Source organism: Lampetra planeri, unplaced genomic scaffold (genome assembly GCF_965212315.1).
Source record: "Lampetra planeri unplaced genomic scaffold, kcLamPlan1.2.h2 scaffold_263, whole genome shotgun sequence".
NCBI lineage: Eukaryota > Metazoa > Chordata > Hyperoartia > Petromyzontiformes > Petromyzontidae > Lampetra > Lampetra planeri.
This window is the reverse complement of record NW_027615091.1, coordinates 28,847-51,714: the sequence shown is the minus strand read 5'-3', so window position 1 is coordinate 51,714 and position 22,868 is coordinate 28,847. Positions and strand designations below refer to the sequence as shown.

The following is a 22,868-nucleotide window of genomic DNA, read 5'->3' as shown; positions in this document are numbered from 1 at the left end:
CACCACGGTGCCAGGCTAGGTGCCTGTACCTCCCCCCACTCACCCCCCGGTGCCAGGATAGGTGTCTGTACCTCCCCCCCACTCACCCCCCCCTCTCTCTGTGTCTCTCTCTGCTTGTTAAATCATCACCACCACGGTGCCAGGCTAGGTGTCTGTACCCCCCCCCCCACTCACCCCCCTCTCTCTCTGTGTGTCTCTCTCTGCTTGTTAAATCATCACCACCACGGTGCCAGGCTAGGTGCCTGTACCTCCCCCCACTCACCCCCCGGTGCCAGGCTAGGTGTCTGTACCCCCCCCCCACTCACCCCCCTCTCTCTCTGTGTCTCTCTCTGCTTGTTAAATCATCACCACCACGGTGCCAGGCTAGGTGCCTGTACCTCCCCCCACTCACCCCCCGGTGCCAGGATAGGTGTCTGTACCTCCCCCCCACTCACCCCCTCTCTCTCTGTGTCTCTCTCTGCTTGTTAAATCATCACCACCACGGTGCCAGGCTAGGTGTCTGTACCCCCCCCCACTCACCCCCCTCTATCTCTCTGTGTCTCTCTCGTTGGGTGCGGCCGCGTGCACCTGGTGCTCCCGCTCTAACGTTGGTGCGGATGGAGGCCTGGGCTCAGGTGAGAGCCTGAGCCCGGCCTAGAGAGAGGTGAACCAGGGAGAAAACGCTAGTTTTTTCTGCGTCCTTTCTCTCAGTGTGGATCAGCCTGCAGTTTTAGTACTGCTGTTGTTTGTGTAGTTTGTCTGTTTGTGTGTTTGTCTGTGTGGTTGTTCGTTTGTCTGCTTGTTTGGTTGTCTGCCTCTTGTTTTGTTACCTGGTTTAACACCACTGGTGGTCGGTTTGTTTGTCTGCTTGTTGTTTTATTACCTGGTTTAACACCACTGGTGTTCGTTTTGTTTTTCGGTTTGCTGAGTGTTTGTTCGTGTGTTTGTTTGTGTGCGTGGGTGTTCGTTTGTCTGTTCGTTTGTTTGATTGTTCGTTTTCTTTGTTTGCTTGTTGGCTGGTTGGTGTGGTGTGGTTGGTGTGGTGTGGTTGGTGTGTTTGTTTGTTAGTTGTTTGTTTGTTTGTTGGTTTGTTTGTTCGTCTGTCTGGCTGGTAGTTTGCGTGGTTGTGTGTTGTTGTGTGTTTGTTTTGTGTGGGGGATATTACTTTTTTATTTTTTTCTACGATTAATTTTCGCTGCTACTGCGCTGCGGCCATGCAAGCACCATGGCTCAGCCTGGCAGCATGGAGGCCCTCACGGATCGGCACGGGTTTCGCTGCTTTCCTCCGCTGGGGACGTCGCTTGACGACGTCGCTGAGGCGGTGGCGGCACACACCGGTCCGGCAGCCATCCGAATAATCCAGAGGGAGAATCGGGGCTACGTGGTCTACGTGGCCACGGTGGAGGTGGCGGCGCGTGTCGTTGAGAGGGGGCTCAGCGTCGGAGGGGAGGGGGGGCTGCTCGTGCAATGCAGCCCGCTCTCTACACCGGCTGTTCGGGTAACCATCTCCGGCGCGCCACCATACTTCACGAATGCAGAGCTGAGGGTGGAACTGCAACGCTACGGCGTTGTGGTATCGCCCATCGTCCTGCTGCATATAAAAACACAACGGAGGGAGCTGAGGCACGTTCTGTCAGGCCAACGGCAGGCGTTCCTCGTGCTTAAAAGTGGGAGTACCGAGCTGGATGTGGCCATCAAACGTACTGCTGGTGGCCGCGTCCACACGATATACCTGGCCACGGCCGAGCCACGCTGCTACGCGTGCGGTGGTGCCGGGCATCTAAGGAAGAACTGCTCCACCGGAACGAAGCCGAGTGGAGCTGCAACGACGGAGACAAGGCTGGTGCTGCAACAAAAACAGCAGCAGCAGCAGCAGCGGGAGCAGCGTCAGCAGCAGCAGCCATCACAGGTGCCGCCACTGCAGCAGGAACAACAGCAGCAGAGTGGTGGTGCCGAGCCCGTGCCGGAGCACGGGGAGTCGGACCCTCAGGAGGGTGCCGACAGCAATGGGGCTGCCGTCATTAAGAGCGCCAGGAGGAAGAGGAGGAGGCGCGGAAACGGGCTGACGGAACAGCCCAAGAGGCCAGCCGCAGCCGGCGACATCGATCGGCCGGCCAGCTGTGTGGAGCACACCTCGCTCCCACTCGCCCCTGCGATGGAGGGAGAGGAGCCAGCAGCTGTCGCCAGCGTCAGTGTGGTGCCGAGCGACGACGCAGCTCCGGGAAGCCACCTTTCGCACGGCTCGACAGCACGGCAAAGAGAAGAGACGGAGGCTGCCGCCGATGCCGTTGGCGTGCCGGGCGGCGTCCTGGCTCCAAGGATTCCCCCCTCGTCCGCCCCGAGTGGTGGCGGGAAGAGGTCGAGGAAATCCAAGGGGAAGGTTTCGCCCTCGGTGAAGCCGGGGGAGAAGGCCGTGGAGACCTCTGAAGGCGCGCACCCAGCGAACGCGATCGAGCTGGGAGTGCGATCGCCGAGGCAGGCCTCGCTCACCCCGGCGACGGGAGAGGAAAGGTCGCCGACCACCGCCAGCACAGGCTCTGTGCTGTGCGGCGTCACAGCTCGGCCCCCCCCCCCCCACCTCGTCTACCCTGACGGATGACGGGAGGGAGGGTGAGGAGCCCGAGGTAACTGATGGGGAAGGCGCCACCGAGCAGATCGGCTGCTCAGTGGAGGTGGAAGGAGAAGCGATGGAGGCCGACAGCGGCGTGCGCCTGCTGCTGGTGACGACAAAAAGGGCGCAATGGCCGGCTTCGACCCCAGCTCCTCAGAGAAAGTTCGGAAAAGGGACATGAATTGTCGCGGACGCAGGCTGGGTGCCGCGCGATTTTGTCCCCTTTAAAGGCAACCCCCCCCCCCCGCCACGGAACGGATCAAGAGACCGAAGGGCTGGAGGAGGTTGCCTGCACTCGGGACGGAGCCTGGTGAGGTCCCCGTTCCCGGAACGTCGGCAGATACCGGAGGGTGGGTTGGCGCCGACGGGAAAGCTCATGGTGATGACCTGAAGAACGATTTGGACGGGAGGGCGTACCCCCAAAAGCTTGGAGGCTGGAGAGAGCAGGCTGAGCCCGGGGAATGTACGCCCGAAACCCTCCTCCGGTGGAGGACGGCGGAAAAAGAGAAAAAAGGGAATGTGGCGAGGGAGCTGGCAAAAGTTTTCCCCGGAAGGCACTCCCTTGCGGGGGTGGTAATGGACGTGAGGTTTGAGCCACATAAGTATGGTTTCGGCGCTCAAGAGATCGAACGGATAGCGGAAATAATGGACAAATCGGGGCTATTCCCCTCTGCGTTGCTGAACGAAGACGAGGAGGAAGAAGACGAGAGGATAGCCTGGGCGAGGGAGGTCAAGGAGAGGGAGGCCATGAAGGCCAGCGGCGACGCGCGGGTGAAGGCGGCGACCGAGGGAGCGGAACAGCCGGACCCGGCCTCGCCTGCCTCGTCGTCGCAGGGGAGCGGGGTGAGCGTCGTCAGCGGTGGCGCCCCAACGGGATGGAGGGAGAGGCCGAGGACCTGGCCTCCGATGGCCGAGATGGAGTGCTCCCCCGAGTATCTCCTCGGCTTCCTAAAATGGTCATACGGGAGGCGAAACATCCACGTGCGGGACAGCTTCCCGAATAGAAAGAAATTCATGAAAACGGCCCAGCGTGTGGTCCAGGAACCGAGTACTTTCGGGTACAGTCGCCAGGAAATTTTTCCGGGTCAAAGCCTTGATGAGCAAGGTCCGAAAACAAACACCATCCCCCCCCGCCACCCCCTTCTCCCCCGAGGCGTTGAGGACGACGCCACTGCCGCTGCCGCCAGCCGGGGGGGGAGGTGAGGAGGTGGGAGTGGAGGGGATGTCATGTTAGGAGAAGCCCTGCCATGCGAAAGGGTGTCAAAGCCCGGAATGTCATTGGACACTGACTGTGAGGCGGTGGCGATGTGGTGCGCGATGGCTGGGCAGTGCTTGGTGTTGCCATGAGATGACCACGCCGAATGCACTTGGACTTGTTTCAGTGCGATTTGCGCCGGAACCTGACCGACGCGCACACCGGACATTGACTGTGATGCGGTGGCGATGTGTTGCATGACGATCAGTGAAGTGTGGTTGTTGCCATGAAGGCATGCACAGTTTGTTTGGCGATCAAATGAAGCGAATGCTGTTGCCATAAAGGCATGTACGTTCGTTTTGATGCATGGAAAAGCTCCGGCGCCATTGGCGCAGGAGGAATAAAATTGTTATAAAAGTCAAGTCTGCGTCTCTCTCTCTGCTGCTCGTCCCGTGAGTTGCTTCCGGATGAGGTCGTGGCGCTGGCGGTGGCCGCTGGGTTTGAAGCGGCGCCACCGCGCGGCAGAGTAGCGGTACTGACGGGCTAGGCGGTCCCCCACTTACGAACACCGCCCCCCCACTTACGAACACCACCCCCCCGCATACCCCCACTTACGAACACCACCCCCCCGCATACCCCCACTTACGAACACCACCCCCCCGCATACCCCCACTTACGAACACCCCCCCCCGCATACCCCCACTTACGAACACCCCCCCCCGCATACCCCCACTTACGAACACCCCCCCCCGCATACCCCCACTTACGAACACCCCCCCCCCCGCATACCCCCACTTACGAACACCACCCCCCCGCATACCCCCACCTACGAACACCACCCCCCCCCCCGCTTACCCCCACTTAGGAACACCACTCCCCCGCATACCCCCACTTACGAACACCCCCCCCCCGCATACCCCCACTTACGAACACCCCCCCCCCCCCGCATACCCCCACCTACGAACACCACCCCCCCCGCATACCCCCACTTACAAACACCACCCCCCCGCATACCCCCACTTACGAACACCACCCCCCCCGCTTATCCCCACTTACGAACACCATGGGTGTGTTGTTGTTGGTTTCCCCCTTCCCGCTGGCAATCGAGCGCTGTGGTGGTGGGGCTGCGAACGTCAGACACGATGGGCGAGGTTCGACTCCCGGCCCGGGGTGTTGGTGGTGGCTCTGACATCCACATCGGTGGCCGGACTAGATGAAGAGAGCTCGGCTTCATACTCACCCCACATGAGCTGGCAGCAGTTGTCGCTGAAGGGAGTCTATGGGTCCCTGTGTGCGAGTGTCTATGGGTCTGTGTGCGAGTCTATGGATATCGACTGTATGTTAAGTCTGTGGTTCTGTATAAGTCTATGGCCAGCCCAGCCCAGGCCAGCCCAGCCCAGCCAGACCAACCCAGCCCAGCCCGCCCGCACAGCCAAGCATAGCCAGCCCAGCCCAGCCCAGACTTCGGGCAAAAAAAACCTCTTAAGTAGGGAGCCAACGCGACGCGTCGGGCATTGCCTCAACTCTTTTGTCTACGATGCAGGACCAACCCTAACCCACCCACACTCCAGCCACACTCACTCAGCCAGCCAGCCACCCACTCAGTCAGCCACTCACTCAGCCAGCCAGCCACTCACTCAGTCAGCCAGCCACCCACTCAGCCAGCCACCCACCCACTCAGCCATCCAGCACACTCACTCAGCCAGCCACCCACCCACTCAGCCAGCCACCCACCCACTCAGCCAGCCACCCACTCAGACAGTCACCCACCCACTCAGCCAGCCACCCACCCACTCAGCCAGTCACCCACTCAGCCATCCAGCACACTCACTCAGCCAGCTACCCACCCACTCAGCCAGTCACCCACCCACTCAGCCAGCCACCCACTCAGCCATCCAGCACACTCACTCAGCCAGCCACCCACCCACTCAGCCAGTCACCCACTCAGCCAGTCACCCACACTCAGCCACCCACCCACTCAGCCAGCCACTCACTCAGCCAGCCACCCACCCACTCAGCCAGCCACCCACTCACCCACCCGTCCAGACACCAGCCACCCACCCACCCAGCCAGCCACCCACCCACTCAGCCAGCCACCCACTCACTCAGCCAGCCACCCGCCCACCCAGCGGTTCATGTTCTTGGTTGGCGTGAGCGGAACGGAGTTCGAGCGTCTCGCCTCGAGCATGACGCGCAGAGACGAGGCCGGGCGACGACCCCAGGTCAAGCGACACCCACAGATCGACCGACCAGCCGACCGACCGACCAGGGAATCAGACGTGGAATGGTTACGCCGACCGACCGACACGGGAAAGAACGATGGGCACGCGCACGCACACACACGCAGGCACACACACGCACACACGCAGGCACGAAGACAGGCACGAAGACAGGCACGCAGACAGGCACGCACACACACGCAGGCACATGCACGCAGGTACGAAGACAGGCACGCGCACACACACAGGCACGCGCACACAGGCAGGCAGGCACGCACACACGCAGGCAGGCATGCACACACGCACGCACACACACACGCAGGCACGAAGACAGGCATGCAGACAGGCACGCACACACGCAGGCACACACGCAGGCATGCACACACACACGCAGGCACACGCACGCAGGTACGAAGACAGGCACGCACACACACAGGCACGCGCACGCAGGCAGGCAGGCATGCAGGCGAGCGAGCGGACGGCACGCGAACGAGGCGGCGAGAGACGTCACGCGAACGAGGAGGACGAAACAGGGGTGGAGGAGGGGGAGGTTGGGGCGTGCAAGTGGCACGCGTTGTAATACTGACGGGCAGGCGGTGACACAACCAAGAGTGGGGCCCCGGTGGCGGGCTGTGTAATACAAACGAGGCGATGCAACTGTAGGGGTGATACGCGCTGGCAGTAGGGATCGTGGGGCAGCGCGTGGTGATCGGCTGTGTAGTGGTGACACGCGCTGACAGTGATGGATCGTGTGGCAGCGCGTGGTGATTGGTTGTGTGCGCTGACACAAGCTGGGAAAAGGGATCGTGTGGCAGCGCGTGGTGATTGGTCAACTAGGGTGGGTGCTCACATCGAGGTCCGCATAGGCTACGTCTCCCCGGGAGCGGAGGACTATAAAAGGCGATGCGCGCGGGCGCTCGGGGAGTTGGTGACCAGTGAAGACGGAAGACGGAGCAGGAAGAGACAGGGCCCTGAGACCCCTAGTCCCGCTGTCCTTGTGTAATGCGGGCGTAAAGGGCTTGGCGGATGTGACGTCATGTGGGGAGGAGTCAGGGTCACGTGAGAGGGAGATGGTATAGCGGTGAGACAGGAAGAGATCGGGGCAGTCGGGCGAGGGAAGAGTGGAGACCGCGTTGGGTGGTCGCCGTGCCCTCAGCCTGGTGGCTGAGGGGCTCGGTGACAGCGCCAGCCAGCGGGATGGAAGAGAGTTGGTTGGAGACTGGACGAGGGTGAGGCCACGGAGGGCGGAAGCTGGGAGCAGCGACAGCAGCCGGAGAGGCTGCGTGTGGGAGACAGCAGCGAGGCTGCTAGGGGCTACAGCAGCCGGGGGCTGCAGAGCAAGAGGGCTACGGGAGCGCCAGCAGCCGGAGGGGCTGCGTGTGGGGGAACAGCAGCAAGGCTGCTAAGGAGCTACGGGAGCGACGGAGACCAACAGCGGGGCTGTTGGCGGTGACGGGAGCGACAGTGAGGTCGGCACCGTGTGGAAGGAGCCAGATGAAGGACAGCCGTGTGGGAAACAGAAACGAACCCGAATAAAGGACACCAGACCAGATACTGTGGTCGAGTCCATTTATTACATTGGAGTCAGAAGTGCAACGGCATGGCTAAACAACTGAGAAGAAAAAGAATATTCCGTCTCCGGCATCGGCTTCATCTTCCTCCGACGATGGATGCAGCTGGAGTCGTGGAAAAGAGCCCTGCTGAAGTGAGCAGGGGAACTGGAGTTGAAGATGTCGCCGGGGTGGCGGGCCCGTCAGCATCAACGGACGGGGATTCCCCATGTCAACAGATGGCGGACCAACTTGGAACTCTTAAGAACATGCTTGCACAGTGGTGTGAGCTCGGCACGCCAAGGGTGGCGTCGGAAGGAGAGGGTGGTGGTCCGCAGGAGTCCGTGTTGTCTTCGCTGTCGCCGCCATCGGCCACGTGGCACGAAGACGCCATCTTGGGCGCGGCTGGCGAAGAAAGGCGGGAAGCCGCCATCTTGTCTTCACCGCGGCGGGGAGACGCCGCCATTTTCAACATCGCGGCGGTGATGCAGCTTCGCGCTGCCATCGGGAGGTGCCTCGGGGAGAGCAGCCTGCTGTGAGCTGCTGCGCGAGGACGAGCTGCGAGGAGAGGACGACGATGCTGCAGCTGCTGGGGCGGGAGCTTCCCGTCCTGGCTCGGGTGCGTGACAACGGAGCAGTCAAGTCGCCGAACGAGTTCTGCGAGACGACTCAAGTTGCCGCCCTGCCGTCCTCTTCTTGCTGCAGCCCCGGGCGAGTCGTAACGATACGCACCCGGCCTTTACACACACCTCACCCATCTTTCGAGGGCCGGGGGGGGGCGATTTTGTTTTTTTTCTCTCATGACTTGATTGTGCGGAGCGCGGTTCGGACTGTGTGTATGTGTGTGTAATAACGATGAACGCGCTATCTGCTTGTTGCTCGGTGTCAATTAAACTGTGTACGTGTGTTGAGAATGGACGGAGAGTCTGCTGTGCTTGCTGAGTGTTAAATTGTGTGTGTGCGCTGCGGTGTGCAGTTGTTATCTTGATGGCGAAGTTAATTATTAACTCGGGAGCGTCGGGTATCTTGCGCTGTATTATCTCGTGGGTTACCTTGTGCGATGGGCTTAATTGAAAAATATATATATTTTTTGGTATATTGTGCTGCAAGGTGCTATGTGCGATGTAGTTGTTGCAAGAGAGAGAATATTTGTGTTGTTGCTGCAATGTTACGACTGGATTAATGGTGTGTTGGTTGCCTGCAGATCGGCTTGCTATTGTGTTTAAATGTGCGCGTGTGATCGCGATATGCTGACTGTATGTGCTGTTTACACCGTTCTGTACGGTTATGGGGTGCGATGCATTGATTGACTATTGGGGTTGGGATGTTATTAATTGTGCGTACCTGTTTGGAAATTGGTAACAAATTCGAGGGGGACCCTATTATTTGGTCGTATGGATGTTATGTACACGCGATTTTGTGTATATTATGGGTAATTGCGCTTTGTGAGCGAGAGCGCGCTTTGAGGGTGCGTGATGACGCCGTTGTGGGTGTCTCTAAGGTTTATGCTAATGGGACCGTAAATTGGCGCCAAGTGGCGTCGCGTATTCGGTTGATCGCATGCAGCCACGAGTTGCTTTGCGAGTTGGGTTGTGTAACCAATGTGGTTGGTAAAATATTGGTTAAAAATTCCCCGATATGACTGCTGCGCGCAGCGAGCTGGGGCTGTGCGTCTATCGTTGTTGGGGTTTGTTACAATAAGACGGGGGATGCATTTTGTGACCCCCAGCAAAGGGAACCTGGGGTGCACGAATGGAGAAAACTGGCCACGTGTTCGCACGTTGGGCCGCCATTTTGCGCGCACGCGGGGTATGGCGACGATGCGCTTTGCGGAAAGGGCCGCCATTTTGAGTGCGCGCGAGATATTGCGCGAACGCGCTGGGCGAAGGGGGCCGCCATTTTGAGCGCGCGGGAAAAACCTCGGTGGGGCAAATATTCCATCTGTTATGCCTGCCATTGTTGATTGGGTGATGCACGAGTGGTGGTCACGTCGGCCTATGGCTGATGGCTGACCTGACAGCCCGGAGGCGAAACCTCCGTGGTATGTCTTAAACTAATGGGCCGTGTGCTCATATGGCTCGGGGAGTCATGGTTCAGTTGTGCGGTGGCAGACTGAACCTGGTGTGCCGGGGGCTCACGGGATTTGGGTTAGGGCGTTATTGTCTCTATAAGAGAACATTACCCCGTGGAGGGGGTCGTTGATATCTGGCCTTGCCAAGGGATTGATCTTCCCTTGGCTATAAAGCGTCAGACTATAAGAGGCTGGTGTGTGTCCATCACTGATGGGATAGTAAGGGAGGAGCATGGCCGAGTGCTGCTCATCCCCGAAATGGCACTAGCCGAGAGTATGGTAAATGGATGTTGCTGTGGGTTGACGACCACGGTGAGGGTTACGGCGAGTTAAACGTTACCGCTGGGGAGCGTGGCTCTCTCCACGCGAGGGTGTGCGATTAGGGGTTTTGTTGGTTTGTTGAGAGTGACTGTGGGTACATGCTGTGTACGTCTGAGGTCTGTGCTGGTCCTCAAGGGAGGACTGCTGGTGGGTAAGAGCAGAATTTTTTTTTGTGTTGTTGTGTAAATAATATTGTTGTTAAAATGTAAATACTGGGGCATCGATCGCGGTTAGTTTGGGTAATTATTGGGGTTTTTTTTTTTTAAGCGGGCCGGATTTACATCATCTCCACTACCCTGAGGCCGGGTGGCTGTCGTGTACGACATGCGGATGTGCGTTGTTGTGCTGTGCCTCAGGGGATTGGATTCTCCTTCTCGTCACAGATTCTTCAGCTCCCGTCGCACTGGGTGTTACCTGGTGTGCTAGCTGGATGAGGACTTGAAGGAGCAATTGAGCGCCGTTCGTCATTCTGCTCTACCACTTGCTCTTTGATGTTGGACTTGAGCCGAGCGGATGGAACAACAACATGGACACGCTTTGAGACACCACATTTCTGGGTTGTGCGCGTGTGCCATTTTTGCGTGTTGGTGGCCGTTGTGTTGTGCTTTGTGCTATTATTCTTGTTGTTCTGTTCCGGTTCCTGATCCTTCCCCTTTTGTTACTTGTTGTTGTTGTTATAAGGTCTATTGTGTCTGGGGGACTCCTGGTTGTGATGCCTTCGCCCGCATTATTTGGTTCTGTTTCAGCCGAGGACGGCTGGAATTTTCTCTACGGGGGAGGGTGGTGTAATGCGGGCGTAAAGGGCTTGGCGGATGTGACGTCATGTGGGGAGGAGTCAGGGTCACGTGAGAGGGAGATGGTATAGCGGTGAGACAGGAAGAGATCGGGGCAGTCGGGCGAGGGAAGAGTGGAGACCGCGTTGGGTGGTCGCCGTGCCCTCAGCCTGGTGGCTGAGGGGCTCGGTGACAGCGCCAGCCAGCGGGATGGAAGAGAGTTGGTTGGAGACTGGACGAGGGTGAGGCCACGGAGGGCGGAAGCTGGGAGCAGCGACAGCAGCCGGAGAGGCTGCGTGTGGGAGACAGCAGCGAGGCTGCTAGGGGCTACAGCAGCCGGGGGCTGCAGAGCAAGAGGGCTACGGGAGCACCAGCAGCCGGAGGGGCTGCGTGTGGGGGAACAGCAGCAAGGCTGCTAAGGAGCTACGGGAGCGACGGAGACCAACAGCGGGGCTGTTGGCGGTGATGGGAGCGACAGCGAGGTCGGCACCGTGTGGAAGGAGCCAGATGAAGGACAGCCGTGTGGGAAACAGAAACGAACCCGAATAAAGGACACCAGACCAGATACTGTGGTCGAGTCCATTTATTACACTTGTAAGGGCCGGGACCCTGTGTGGCTCAGAGGCGGGACCTTGGGACCCGGGGCAGGACGTCCGTGTGAGGGCCGGGCTGCGGGACCCAGTGGTCGCGATCCATACCCAAGCTGGGGTGGGTCTGTAAGTTCCCCTGGAAGCTACGGGGCTGGAGAGCCCGTGTGTGTGTAGCCGGGTGGAACGTGTAGCGTGAGCTGTAGTGACCACACGTGTTATTGTGGCAAAGACAAGTGTTAATAAAGTGTGCTACCCATCAAGTGGTCTCCCACCGTAATTTACAATATTACAATAACATAGTGAATGCTTGGGAGCTTATTGGCTCTCGCTCCTGGTTAGAGATCTACCCAACACACAGGTCCACAAAGACTGGCCGCTCTTACCCTGCAGGTTGAACCTAGGAACTGAGTGTTCAACTTCACATTCTTGTCAATAGAGGCCTGTGACAAAGGTGCATCTATTGGAGCGGCATCGTCTAAGGCAGTGGTTCTTAACCTTGTTGGAGGTACTGAACCCCACCAGTTTCATATGCGCATTCACAGAACCCTTCTTAATTGGAAATTTTTTTTTTTTTTTTCAAATTCAAAACATAGGTACATGTTTTACTGGTGCACAATCATGAGTCAGGTGTGTGTCTTAACCTCCGCCAAACCCCTGAGACTGACTCACCGAACCCCTGGGGTTCGATCGAACCCAGGTTAAGAACCACTGGTCTAAGGCTTACGCATCTCCCGGGTCTCCATTTGACTTTGTATTGTCTCGGAGGAAGTCAACCCAAACCTCCACTTCCACAAACTGCTGGGAGTCGCCTCGCTCTGCCTCACAGTCAGAATTCTCCTCCTGCTTCACGTTGCCTCCATCGATGTGAAGGTCCGATTTGGGAGTTGAATCTTCATCTTCACATTTTACCTTCACTTCTTCGCTCTTCACCATCACGTCTTCACATTTCACCTTCACCTCTTCATATTTCACCTTGATTTCTTTGAAAGTGTCCAAGCTGGGATTTTCTTCCGGTTCTTGTTTGATGAGGGATGGGCTCATTGCGGCACTTTGACTTTCACAAGCTGATTTCAGACTCCACTCCTGGTGGATTTTCTGATGCTTGTGTGTTCTCTGGTGTACATGAAGATGTGATGACTGTGCAAACGCCTTCCTGCACGGAGTGCACCTGAAGGGTTTCTCTCCCGTGTGTGTTCTCTGGTGTATTTTAAGATCAGATGACTGTGAAAACGCCTTCCCACACACACTGCACTTGAAGGGTTTCTCTCCCGTGTGTGTTTTCTGGTGTATTACAAGAGTAGATGAACGTGCAAACGCCTTCCCACATACACTGCACTTGAAGGGTTTCTCTCCCGTGTGTGTTCTCTGGTGTGCTACAAGATGAGCTGAAAGTGCAAACGTCGTCCCACACACACTGCACTTGAAGGGTTTTTCTCCCGTGTGTGTTCTCTGGTGTGCTACAAGATGAGCTGAAAGTGCAAACGTCTTCCCACACACACTGCACTTGAAGGGTTTTTCTACCGTGTGTGTTCTCTGGTGTGCTACAAGATGAGCTGAAAGTGCAAACGTCTTCCCACACACACTGCACTTGAAGGGTTTCTCTCCCGTGTGTGTTCTCTGGTGTGCTACAAGAGCAGATGAATCTGAAAACGCCTTCCCACACACACTGCACTTGAAGGGTTTCTCTCCCGCGTGTATTCTCTGGTGTTTTACAAGATGAGCTGAACGTGCAAACGCCCTCCCACACACACTGCACTTGAAGGGTTTTTCTCCTGTGTGAGTTCTCTGGTGCCGTGTCAAATTTCCAGGACGATCCGTGCTGTATGCACACCGGTCGCATTGTTGCCTTTTTGCACCGAGCTGCGCCGACTGCCTTTGCTCCATGAGACCACTTCTGCAGAGGCAGCGACAGCTGCAGACAGAAAAAGAAGAATATCCACACCATCTACACGTCAGTATCGAGGCACAGAGGAATGCATATATACACAGTCACACGTGACTTACACGTCTACACTTATTCATATATTTATGATATAGTAAAAAAAAGTGTCCCAAATTCATCACACGGTCTGTTATGGCACACAATGAGAGGGCAAATGGTCATAAAAATGCCTGGAAGCCCTCATATCTTCAAAATGAACGTTAACCCAAAACTCAGCACACAATTTCAGCTGTCTGGCTTCTAAATAAATGTTTATGAAAGCTAAATTCAGCTGACATAGCAAAGGGTGTTGAAAATAATACAATTTGTGTCATGCACAAATGCATAAATTAATGTTCAATCGCAACTTAGAGATGTGAAGCCAGGCACAGATGTCCTTGATTGCTGGGATGAGCAGTTCCGACTTCAGCTGCTGCACGTGTGTGCTGTGATCACTTCCTGACTCCATTCTTACAAAGAGTTCCAGAGGAAAACTAAAATAAACTACCGTTTTGATATAACCTCTGTGCTCAATAGAGTTAATAGACTTTACTGCAAATACAAACTTGACACTGTCACACACTCAGAGGTGGAGCCAGGATTTTCAGATAGGGGGGGGAAACCCCTCCAGCAATGAAAAATTACAGGAGTTGTTAGTAAGTAAGGAGTTGTTAGTGAGAAAGGAGTTGTTAGTAAGAAAGGACTTGTCCCTTGCTTTTCATTCGACGCTTGTGATCGTCATCGCGCTCGCTGAACGTGTTGATGCCTTCAGGAAAGAAAAATAGACTTTTATATTTTGGGGGGGGGGGGGGGGAAATGACCATGACGTATGTGGCATCAACCCGCATCACACCTGAGCTAAGCGCTCTGCAATGCTTACCCCCCTACCACATGGCTCTTCGCGCGCCGTACTTCTACAGCTGTTCACAGCGTGCCGGGAGATTTTAGGTGGCGCTTCGCTCCTGGCCGATTAAGCCATTGGCTTCTCGGAGTTTCAATACAAATCCGTGTGAAGAACGGGTACAACTGCCATCTTAAATATAAAGCAGAACTTACACCTGTTTGTTTGTGTGAAGCAGCAAAAACTCTCCAAAGCTGAGCTCTGGCATCATGAAATTTTCACAGCTTATGCTGTCTGAAATGTCTAAGCGAACGCCGCGTCATTCCCTTCCCGAGTGGCAAAAATCGACCTGACGTAGCAGTGGGTTCAGGTTGAATTTCCTTGAGTGAAAACATCCGATTTAGGTAAATTGAAGTGTTTCGGCTTCTTTCTTGCAAGCATCAATTTTTTCAGGGTTTTTCATTGAATTATGAGGGAATATTAAATTAATCCAAGACAAGAATCCAAGTCCCGGGCAAAGCCGGGTAGTGAAGCTAGTTACTAATAAACCCCAATGATCGTTGGGGGGGCACGTGCCACCCCACCCCCACTGGCTCCACCACTGTCACACACTGGCATGGTTCACAGGTGGTGGTGTGTCCAGACCCACGCCTGGCCACCTTCACCCACCAAGTAATTCATTGAGGATCAACCAACACAGCCGAGGCTGCGTGTCTCTCTGTGGTGAGATGTTAACTACCTGTCCTGGCATACAGGAAGTCGTGGGTTCGATCCCGACCCTGACGCCTGCTGTATATTTGTAGTTTACGTGTCTCTCTCTCTCTCTCTCCCCGTGGTCGCGTGGATTTCCTTCCCGATCCTCGGGTTACCCCTCCACATGTAGAGAGTGAACACCGCCACACGTCCAGAGTGAACACCTCCACGCGTCTAGAGTGAACACCGCCACGCGTCTAGAGTGAACACATCCACGCGTCTAGAATGAACACCTCCACATATCTAAAGTGAACACCGCCACGTGTCTAGAGTGAACACCGCCACGTGTCTAGAGTGAACACCACCACGTGTCTAGAGTGAACACCGCCACGTGTCTATAGTGAACACCGCCACGTGTCTTGAGTGAACATCGCCACGTGTCTAGAGCGAACACCGCCACGTGTCTAGAGTGAACATCGCCACGTGTCTTGAGTGAACATCGCCACGTGTCTAGAGTGAACACCGCCACGTGTCTATAGTGAACACCGCCACGTGTCTAGAGTGAACACCACCACGCGTCTAGAGTGAACACCACCATGTGTCTATAGTGAACACCACCACGTGTCTAGAGTGAACACCGCCACGTGTCTATAGTGAACACCACCACGTGTCTAGAGTGAACACCGCTATGTGTCTAGAGTGAACACCGCCACGCGTCTAGAGTGAACACCACCACGTGTCTAGAGTGAACACCGCCATGTGTCTAGAGTGAACACGGCCACACGTCTAGAGTGAACACCGCCACGTGTCTAGAGTGAACACCACCACGCTGTTGACGAGCCTCACCTTGTTGTTATTGTTGTTGTGGGCAGGTCGCTTCTGAAAACAAGAGCGGTACAGCAGCTCAAGCGGGCGTGGCCTGGTAAGAAATGAAAAAAAACTGTGTGAATATTTAAAACAAAACAAGTTACAAAGTAGCGAGCCAGGTGAAGGGAAATTAAAACTTAAGCAAGATACTCTTTGGTTCTTTCGGTAAAGTCACGTAGAATAAATAAATACATTATATAATAGCATACGACGTTTCAACTGCAACACAAGCAATCCTCATCAGGTACAAATGAAAGAGAAAAAAAACCTATTAAACTTAGAGTCAGCTAACATAACAGTCAACACCCTACCTGGTTGATAATGTTCTTCCAAAGATTGCTCAATTTTAGAGAGAGACACGGAGACACATAGACAGACACATAAGCAGAGAGAGATGACACAAAGACACACAGAGAGAGACACATATAGACACACAGAGAGAGATGACACAGAGACACACACACATAGACACACAGAGAGAGATGACACAGAGACACACACACATAGACACACAGAGAGATGACACAGAGACACACACACAGAGAGATGACACAGAGACACACAGAGAGAGAGACACACAGAGACACACAGAGAGAGAGACACACAGAGACACACAGAGACACACAGAGAGAGACACACATAGGCACACAGAGAAACAACGCCTCTGTGTTGAGGCCTTAAATAGAGAGAGGGGGGGGGTAGAGAAATTAGCATGTCAATGCAAGGCCGTAGCCATGGAGTCAACATTGGGGGGGACCAAATATTCCACGGGTCTGGGGTCCCCCCGCCAGAAAAATATCTAAATTTGAAAACTATTTTCCTGCCATTTCCTCCCTAAAATATTTTAAAAAGTTCACTAACACATGGGATGGACTTTGTTTTATTTGATACAATAATGTCTAATAGTGTATTGTAATACATTGCTCTGTTTTTTTCTTTTTAACCTTTCTTGTTTCATAGTATGTAATGGCAGAGATTAGGGATTCATAAAGTACAACGCAATCCTATAAACAGGAATCTATGCATTGTTATATGAAGACAAGTCCAGATTTCGTTGCCAAGGTTTAGCAAATTGTTGTCTTCATTAACAGAGCATGGCAATTATTATTTACAAATATTTTTACAGAAACATATTGAGGGGGCATATTTGATTATAATACTTATTATAACATATTATAACATTATAATTATGACATATTATACTTATTATAACATTATAATTAATATATATTAATATAATAATTATAACATATTATACTTATTATAACATTATAATTAATAAATATTATAACATAATATTATACTTATTATAACATGTTATAATGACGGCCTTGTGTCAATGAGAGACTTGGAGGTTTGGTGACTGCACAGAGAGAGAGAGACACTTAATGTAATGCAACACAGAGAGTCGGTCAACACACCAACTAACGTACTCTTAGGTTTTTTCGGTAAAGTCACCACGTAGGTAAAAAATGAAATTAAAATTAATAAAAGTACAAATATAAATAAAATAATAAAATTATAATAAATCACGCCTCACTTGATGCAGCAAATTATAGTCTACATTATAGACTGCCAGTACACTCACCCAGCTTAATAACCGGGCTGCAGTCTACATTATAGACTGCCAGTACACTCACCCAGCTTAATAACCAGGCTAGTCTACATTATAGACTTGTGTTGCCTCCGAAACGTCGTGATTTGTTTATATTTTATTTCTATTGTTACTTTTATGAATTTGTATTCATTTCTTACCTACATGGTGACTTCACCTAGAACTAACGCGTCGCCTGGCTGATCGCGTTCTTCCACAGGTTGCTAAACTATCTTCTTGGTTCTTTCGGGAAAGTCACTTAGAATGGAAATAATAAAAATAAGAGGGAATATTATTTCATTATTTACATTCTACGTGATATAAAACATAATTAAATTGTATAGTTTTATTGTTTTATTTCTATTCTACGTGACTTCACCGAAAGAACCAAAAAGATGAATCACTGCAGTCACGAAAGCTTTAAATCGAAATTGCTCAACTAAGCGAGAGAATTGAAGCGAACACGACCAGGCGAGGGCACTTCTCTTCTACTCTCCTTGAATCTCATGGAAATGCCAGGATTTTCTGGAAAACAATCAAATGTATCGAAAAGGCATCCAAAACAGATCATCTGCCCGTTCAGCTTAACCGAAATGGGGAATATTTTTCAGATCCCCAAAAAATAGTTGACAATTTTAACCTTCATTTTTCTGAAGCTGGTACCCTATTTGATAATCTATTGGGAGTCACCCCTGCTCATGCAAATTCCTACACCCCTATCCAAACATTAAGCGAATTTAGTTTTCAGCCAATCCACGAAAGTAATGTTCTGAAACAACTGTCCTTCCTCAAAGGGTCCTCCTCTACCGGAGCAGATAGTATTCCCGTCTTTGCTCTACTAAGTGTTGGTCACCTAATATACAAACCTATAGCCCACATTTTCAACCTGTCCATCAAAGAAGCATCAGTTCCTCTAGAATGGAAACATTCCTATGTTCGTCCACTTCACAAAGGGGGCCCTAAAGATGATCCAAATAACTACCGACCTATCTCAATTTTGTCCCCGTTGATGAAAATTTTTGAAAAATTATTGAACTACCAAATTATCAGTTTCCTGTCCGCCAACCATCTATTACATCTAAAACAATCTGGGTTCCGAAAAAAATACAGCACCACATCTGCTGCATTAGACTCTATGAATCACATTTACAGTAGCCTTGATAATAAGCAGTACTGCGCCTGTCTTTTTCTTGACTTGTCCAAAGCTTTTGATACAGTAGACCACAACATCCTGCTTAGTAAAATAAGTTGCCTCGGTTTTTCCGAAAACACAGTAAAATGGTTAAAAAATTACCTCTTTTCTCGCACCCAAACTGTATTCACAGATGGTTGGAGGTCAAACAGTGTTAAGATAACAAAAGGGGTTCCACAGGGTTCCATTCTCGGCCCCCTCCTGTTCTCTCTTTATGTAAATGACTTGGGCACTGAACTGGATTATTCCAGGGTAAATCTTTTTGCAGATGACACGGTACTAATTACTGCTGGCCGCTCTCCGGATGACGTGATTGCTAAGCTCCAGAGTGATTTCAACAAACTACAACATCAGCTAGTTGCTCTTAAACTAGTCCTAAATCCTGCCAAAACCAAGGTGCTATGCTTCTCACCAGGACTAAAGCGGGAAGTTATTTTCCCCAAATTACATTCCTTAAATAATGATCAAATAGAGCAAGTTAAGATCTATAAGTATCTTGGGATCATCCTGGATTCAAAACTGAATTTTGAAGATCACATTGATTATATTGGGAAAAAGACAAAAATTAAAATTGGTTTTCTATATCGACACAAGCACTGCTTCCCCCCTATGTTCCGTTTGGAATTGATTAAAGCTACCATACTGCCTCTACTTGATTACTGTGACATTGTTTATAAATCAGCCCCAAGTACTGTACTGAAGAAGCTTGACTCAATGTATCACTCGGCCTTAAGATTTGCATTGAACTGCCCATATAGAACTCACCACTGTGACCTCTACATTGGGTCAAACTTAACATCTCTGAATGTTCGACGGCTTGTGCACCAGATCTTATTTATTCATGATGTACTTGCAAAAGAATCTGCAGATTACCTGCTGGATCTCATCTCTGTTTCAAAGAACAAATTTGACCTAAGGTCTACACTCATTTACCAGCTTAATATTCCCTATTGCCGTACATATACTGGAGGAAGGGCCTTTGCTATTGATGCCCCCAGGGTCTGGAATGCTGTTGCCAATAAATTGAAACTTGAGTCACTACCTATGAGATCTTTACTCAAAACTGCTCTAGAGGAGTTGTACACCCCTAGCTGCCAGTGCTATTCAGTGACCTAAAATAAAATGTTTCGCTCCGGATGATCGCTACAAAGTATGACCTGTGTTTTGATTTAGTGTGCTGATCTTAAAGGTGGAGTGACTCATGCAGCCAGCTATGGCTGCAGGGTTTTGGTAGTACATGTTGTTTATGCCATTTATTGTGAAAATTCTGTCACAGTTCCTGATTGCTTTTTCATTGCTTTCATGGCTTTATTTTGGTGATTTCGAAAAGTGTATTGTTTTAGCCATGTTTGTTTGTTGTAGTACAGAGTTAGACTGATGGCCTTAATTTAAGCTGTCTTGTGGTTGTTGTTGTTTGACTTGCATCCCACTGGGATTTTTGCACACAGCGTTGGTGTACGGTGTTTTTTCTGCAATATTTTGCTGTCTTTTCTTGGATTTTCTGTTTGCACTTAGTCACATATTCACTTTAAGATGTTTTTTTGTTCATGTTTTTGTTTTTTGTTTGTTGCGGTTGCACCCGATTCAAGAGCTGAATGGCTCACAGGGCTATACCTAATAAATGAACTTGAACTTGAAGAGGCAAGGCCCCGCGTTGTAAAGTTTCAATCTGGACATCGCTTCCATGCTTGCTGCAACTCAATTGACATCCCTACGAGAGAGAGAGCGAGGCTCTACCTCGGTACACAACAACAACAACAACCACAACAACAACCACCACAACAACAACAACCACAACAACAACAACCACAACCGCGATGAGAATTTCTCACCTCAGATTTCAGTTCCCGCGCGGAGCGTCAACTTTCCGTTACCTCGTGACGTCACGCGGCAGCAGCAGGTGACATGACGTCACTTGTGGGGTACAAGACACTCCCTTCCCACAATGAGCGGCTCTGTAACTTACATAAATTATGTTAATGAGCCTGGCCCAATCGTGGAGGGATGGGCCGTTGGTGCCGAACCGGTCACAACGAACTCGTGACGTTTTTCACGAATAAATTATGTTAATGAGCCGCCAGTCAGTGGGTGTGGCTTTGCCCAAATAAGGATAGTACTTGAACAGATAACGGAAGTGACCCAGGCAGAGGTGACATCACGCTCCCTTGAGACCGGTTGGGGTGAAATCTTTGGTGACATGACGTAACTAGGAAGGTACACCTCCCCCTGGCGTTTCACGCCGATGAGGTCATGCTGAGTGGTGACGTCACGTAGAGGGATTAGTGTTTAAGTTGATTAAGATTAATTTTCCATTGCTCCCTCCCTTGAACAGAGACCCCTTGGGTGTGTGAGCTCAGCTCAACAATGTGGACATTATTGTGTGTGCACACGTGTACACACCGTGTGTGCACACGTGTACACACCGTGTGTGCACACGTGTACACACCGTGTGTGCACACGTGTACACACCGTGTGTGCACACGTGTACACACCGTGTGTGCACACGTGTACACACCGTGTGTGCACACCGTGTGTGCACACGTGTACACACCGTGTGTGCACACGTGTACACACCGTGTGTGCACACGTGTACACACCGTGTGTGCACACTGTACACACCGTGTGTGCACACTGTACACACCGTGTGTGCACACTGTACACACTGTGTGCACACTGTACACACTGTGTGTACACTGCGTGTGTGTGTACACTGTGTACATTGTGTGTGTACATTGTGTGTACATTGTGTGTACACTGTGTGATGGCTGGGTGTATGGAATTGATGTGGTTGAGGAATTGGTCTAGAGCAGGCCGGCCATGTGGCCAGATGACAAAAGTGTCATCTACCTACCTCTTCCATAAGGTCGGGCGTAGAGTGGCAGTCTGGATGGCGTCAGTCTCAAATTTCTCCATGAAGACGTTGGCTACAACCGGAGATAGGGGGGAGCCCATTGGGGTGCCCTCAGTTTGCCTGTAGAAAGTTCCATTCCAGGTGAAGTATGTATTGGTTAAGCAGTGTCTCACCAGGGGGGGTACCCCAGCATTCAGGCTTTGATGAACCAAGTCTTCAATGATTGCGATGGTGTCAGGTACAGGAACTTTGGTGAATAAGGAAACCACATCAAAACTGACAAGCAGGTCGTCTGGGGACAGGGAAACGTCGTGAGAATTGTATTTTATTATGTTTAATTATTATTATTTTATTATTTCCCTTCCACGTGACTTTACCGAAAGAACCAAGAAGATTTACTGTTTGTTTTCTACCTGATGACGATTGCTTGTGTTGCAATCGAAACGTCCTATTCTATTATTTAATTTATTTCCTTTCTACGTTACTTCACCGAAAGAACCAAAAAGCAAAATGAAAATTCGCTGAAATAACTTGACCAACATGGTTGCTTCTTCTTGGTTCTTTCGGTAAAGTCACGTAGAAGGGAAGTAATAAAATAGTACAAATAAAACATAATTAAATAATTCTCACGACGTTTATTATGTTTTATTTTTATTATTTTATTACTTCCCTTCTACGCGACGACTTTACCGAAAGAACCAAGAAGATGAATCCCTGCTGCAGTCACGAAAGCTTTAAATCGAAATTTAACATGGTTGCTGCAGCGCCACCGTGTGGCCACATAGTGCAACTGCAGCGCCTCAGCGCGCTAATTGTAGCAGTGGAACTGTTCGGTGTCTTCACGGCTTCATTGCAGCCAACCCGCTTGGGACATACGCCAGAACGCCGCAGCAGCAGCAGCGACTCACAACTCGGGGGTGACGCCTGACAGCGGCAACTGCTGGCGTGCTGTGTTGGCCTACACTGCACATGTCCACCTGATAGCAGACGTCACCACGCATTAAATACTTGTCCACCAGAGGTCACACGTAGCACGTCAAGCGCCGGTTAAAAACAAACCGAAACTCTGCGGCCGATTTGCGCTGCAATTCTTTATTTCTTCACTGATTAAAAAAAAAAGTAGTTGGAGCGCCTCCCTGCGTGGTGACGTCATCGCGCTCGGGTTGGTGGGCGCCCCCGTGCGTAGTGACGTCATCGCGATCGGGGGAGGGGCTGGTCACGTGGGCGGGGCTGGTCACGTGGGCGGGGCTGGTCACGTGGGCGGGGCTGGTCACGTGGGCGGGGCTGGTCACGTGGGCGTGGGGGGCTGGTCACGTGGGCGGGGGAGGGGCTGGTCACGTGGGCGGGGGGGAGAGGGGCTGGTCACGTGGGCGTGTGGGGCTGGTCACGTGGGCGGGGGAGGGGAGGGGCTTGTCACGTGGGCAGGGGAGGGGCTGGTTACGTGGGCAGGGGAGGCGAGGGGCTGGTCACGTGGGCGGGGGAGGGGAGGGGCTGGTCACGTGGGCAGATGGGGAGGGGCTGGTCACGTGGGCGGGGGGTGGGAGGGGCTGGTCACGTGGGCGAAGGAGGGGAGGGGCTGGTCACGTGGGCGGGGGTGGGA

The 22,868-nt window shown here is 52.3% G+C and overlaps 1 long non-coding RNA gene across 1 annotated transcript; it reads right to left on the bottom strand.

Annotated features, from left to right (window-relative positions):
• Positions 1-11,286: 11,286 nt before the first annotated feature.
• Positions 11,287-20,478, bottom strand: LOC144740667 (uncharacterized). The gene is made up of 3 exons (XR_013589712.1): positions 20,250-20,478; positions 15,611-15,683; positions 11,287-13,221 (listed from the first exon to the last, which is right to left on the bottom strand). It is a non-coding gene; the product is annotated as an uncharacterized LOC144740667 (long non-coding RNA).
• Positions 20,479-22,868: the final 2,390 nt, after the last annotated feature.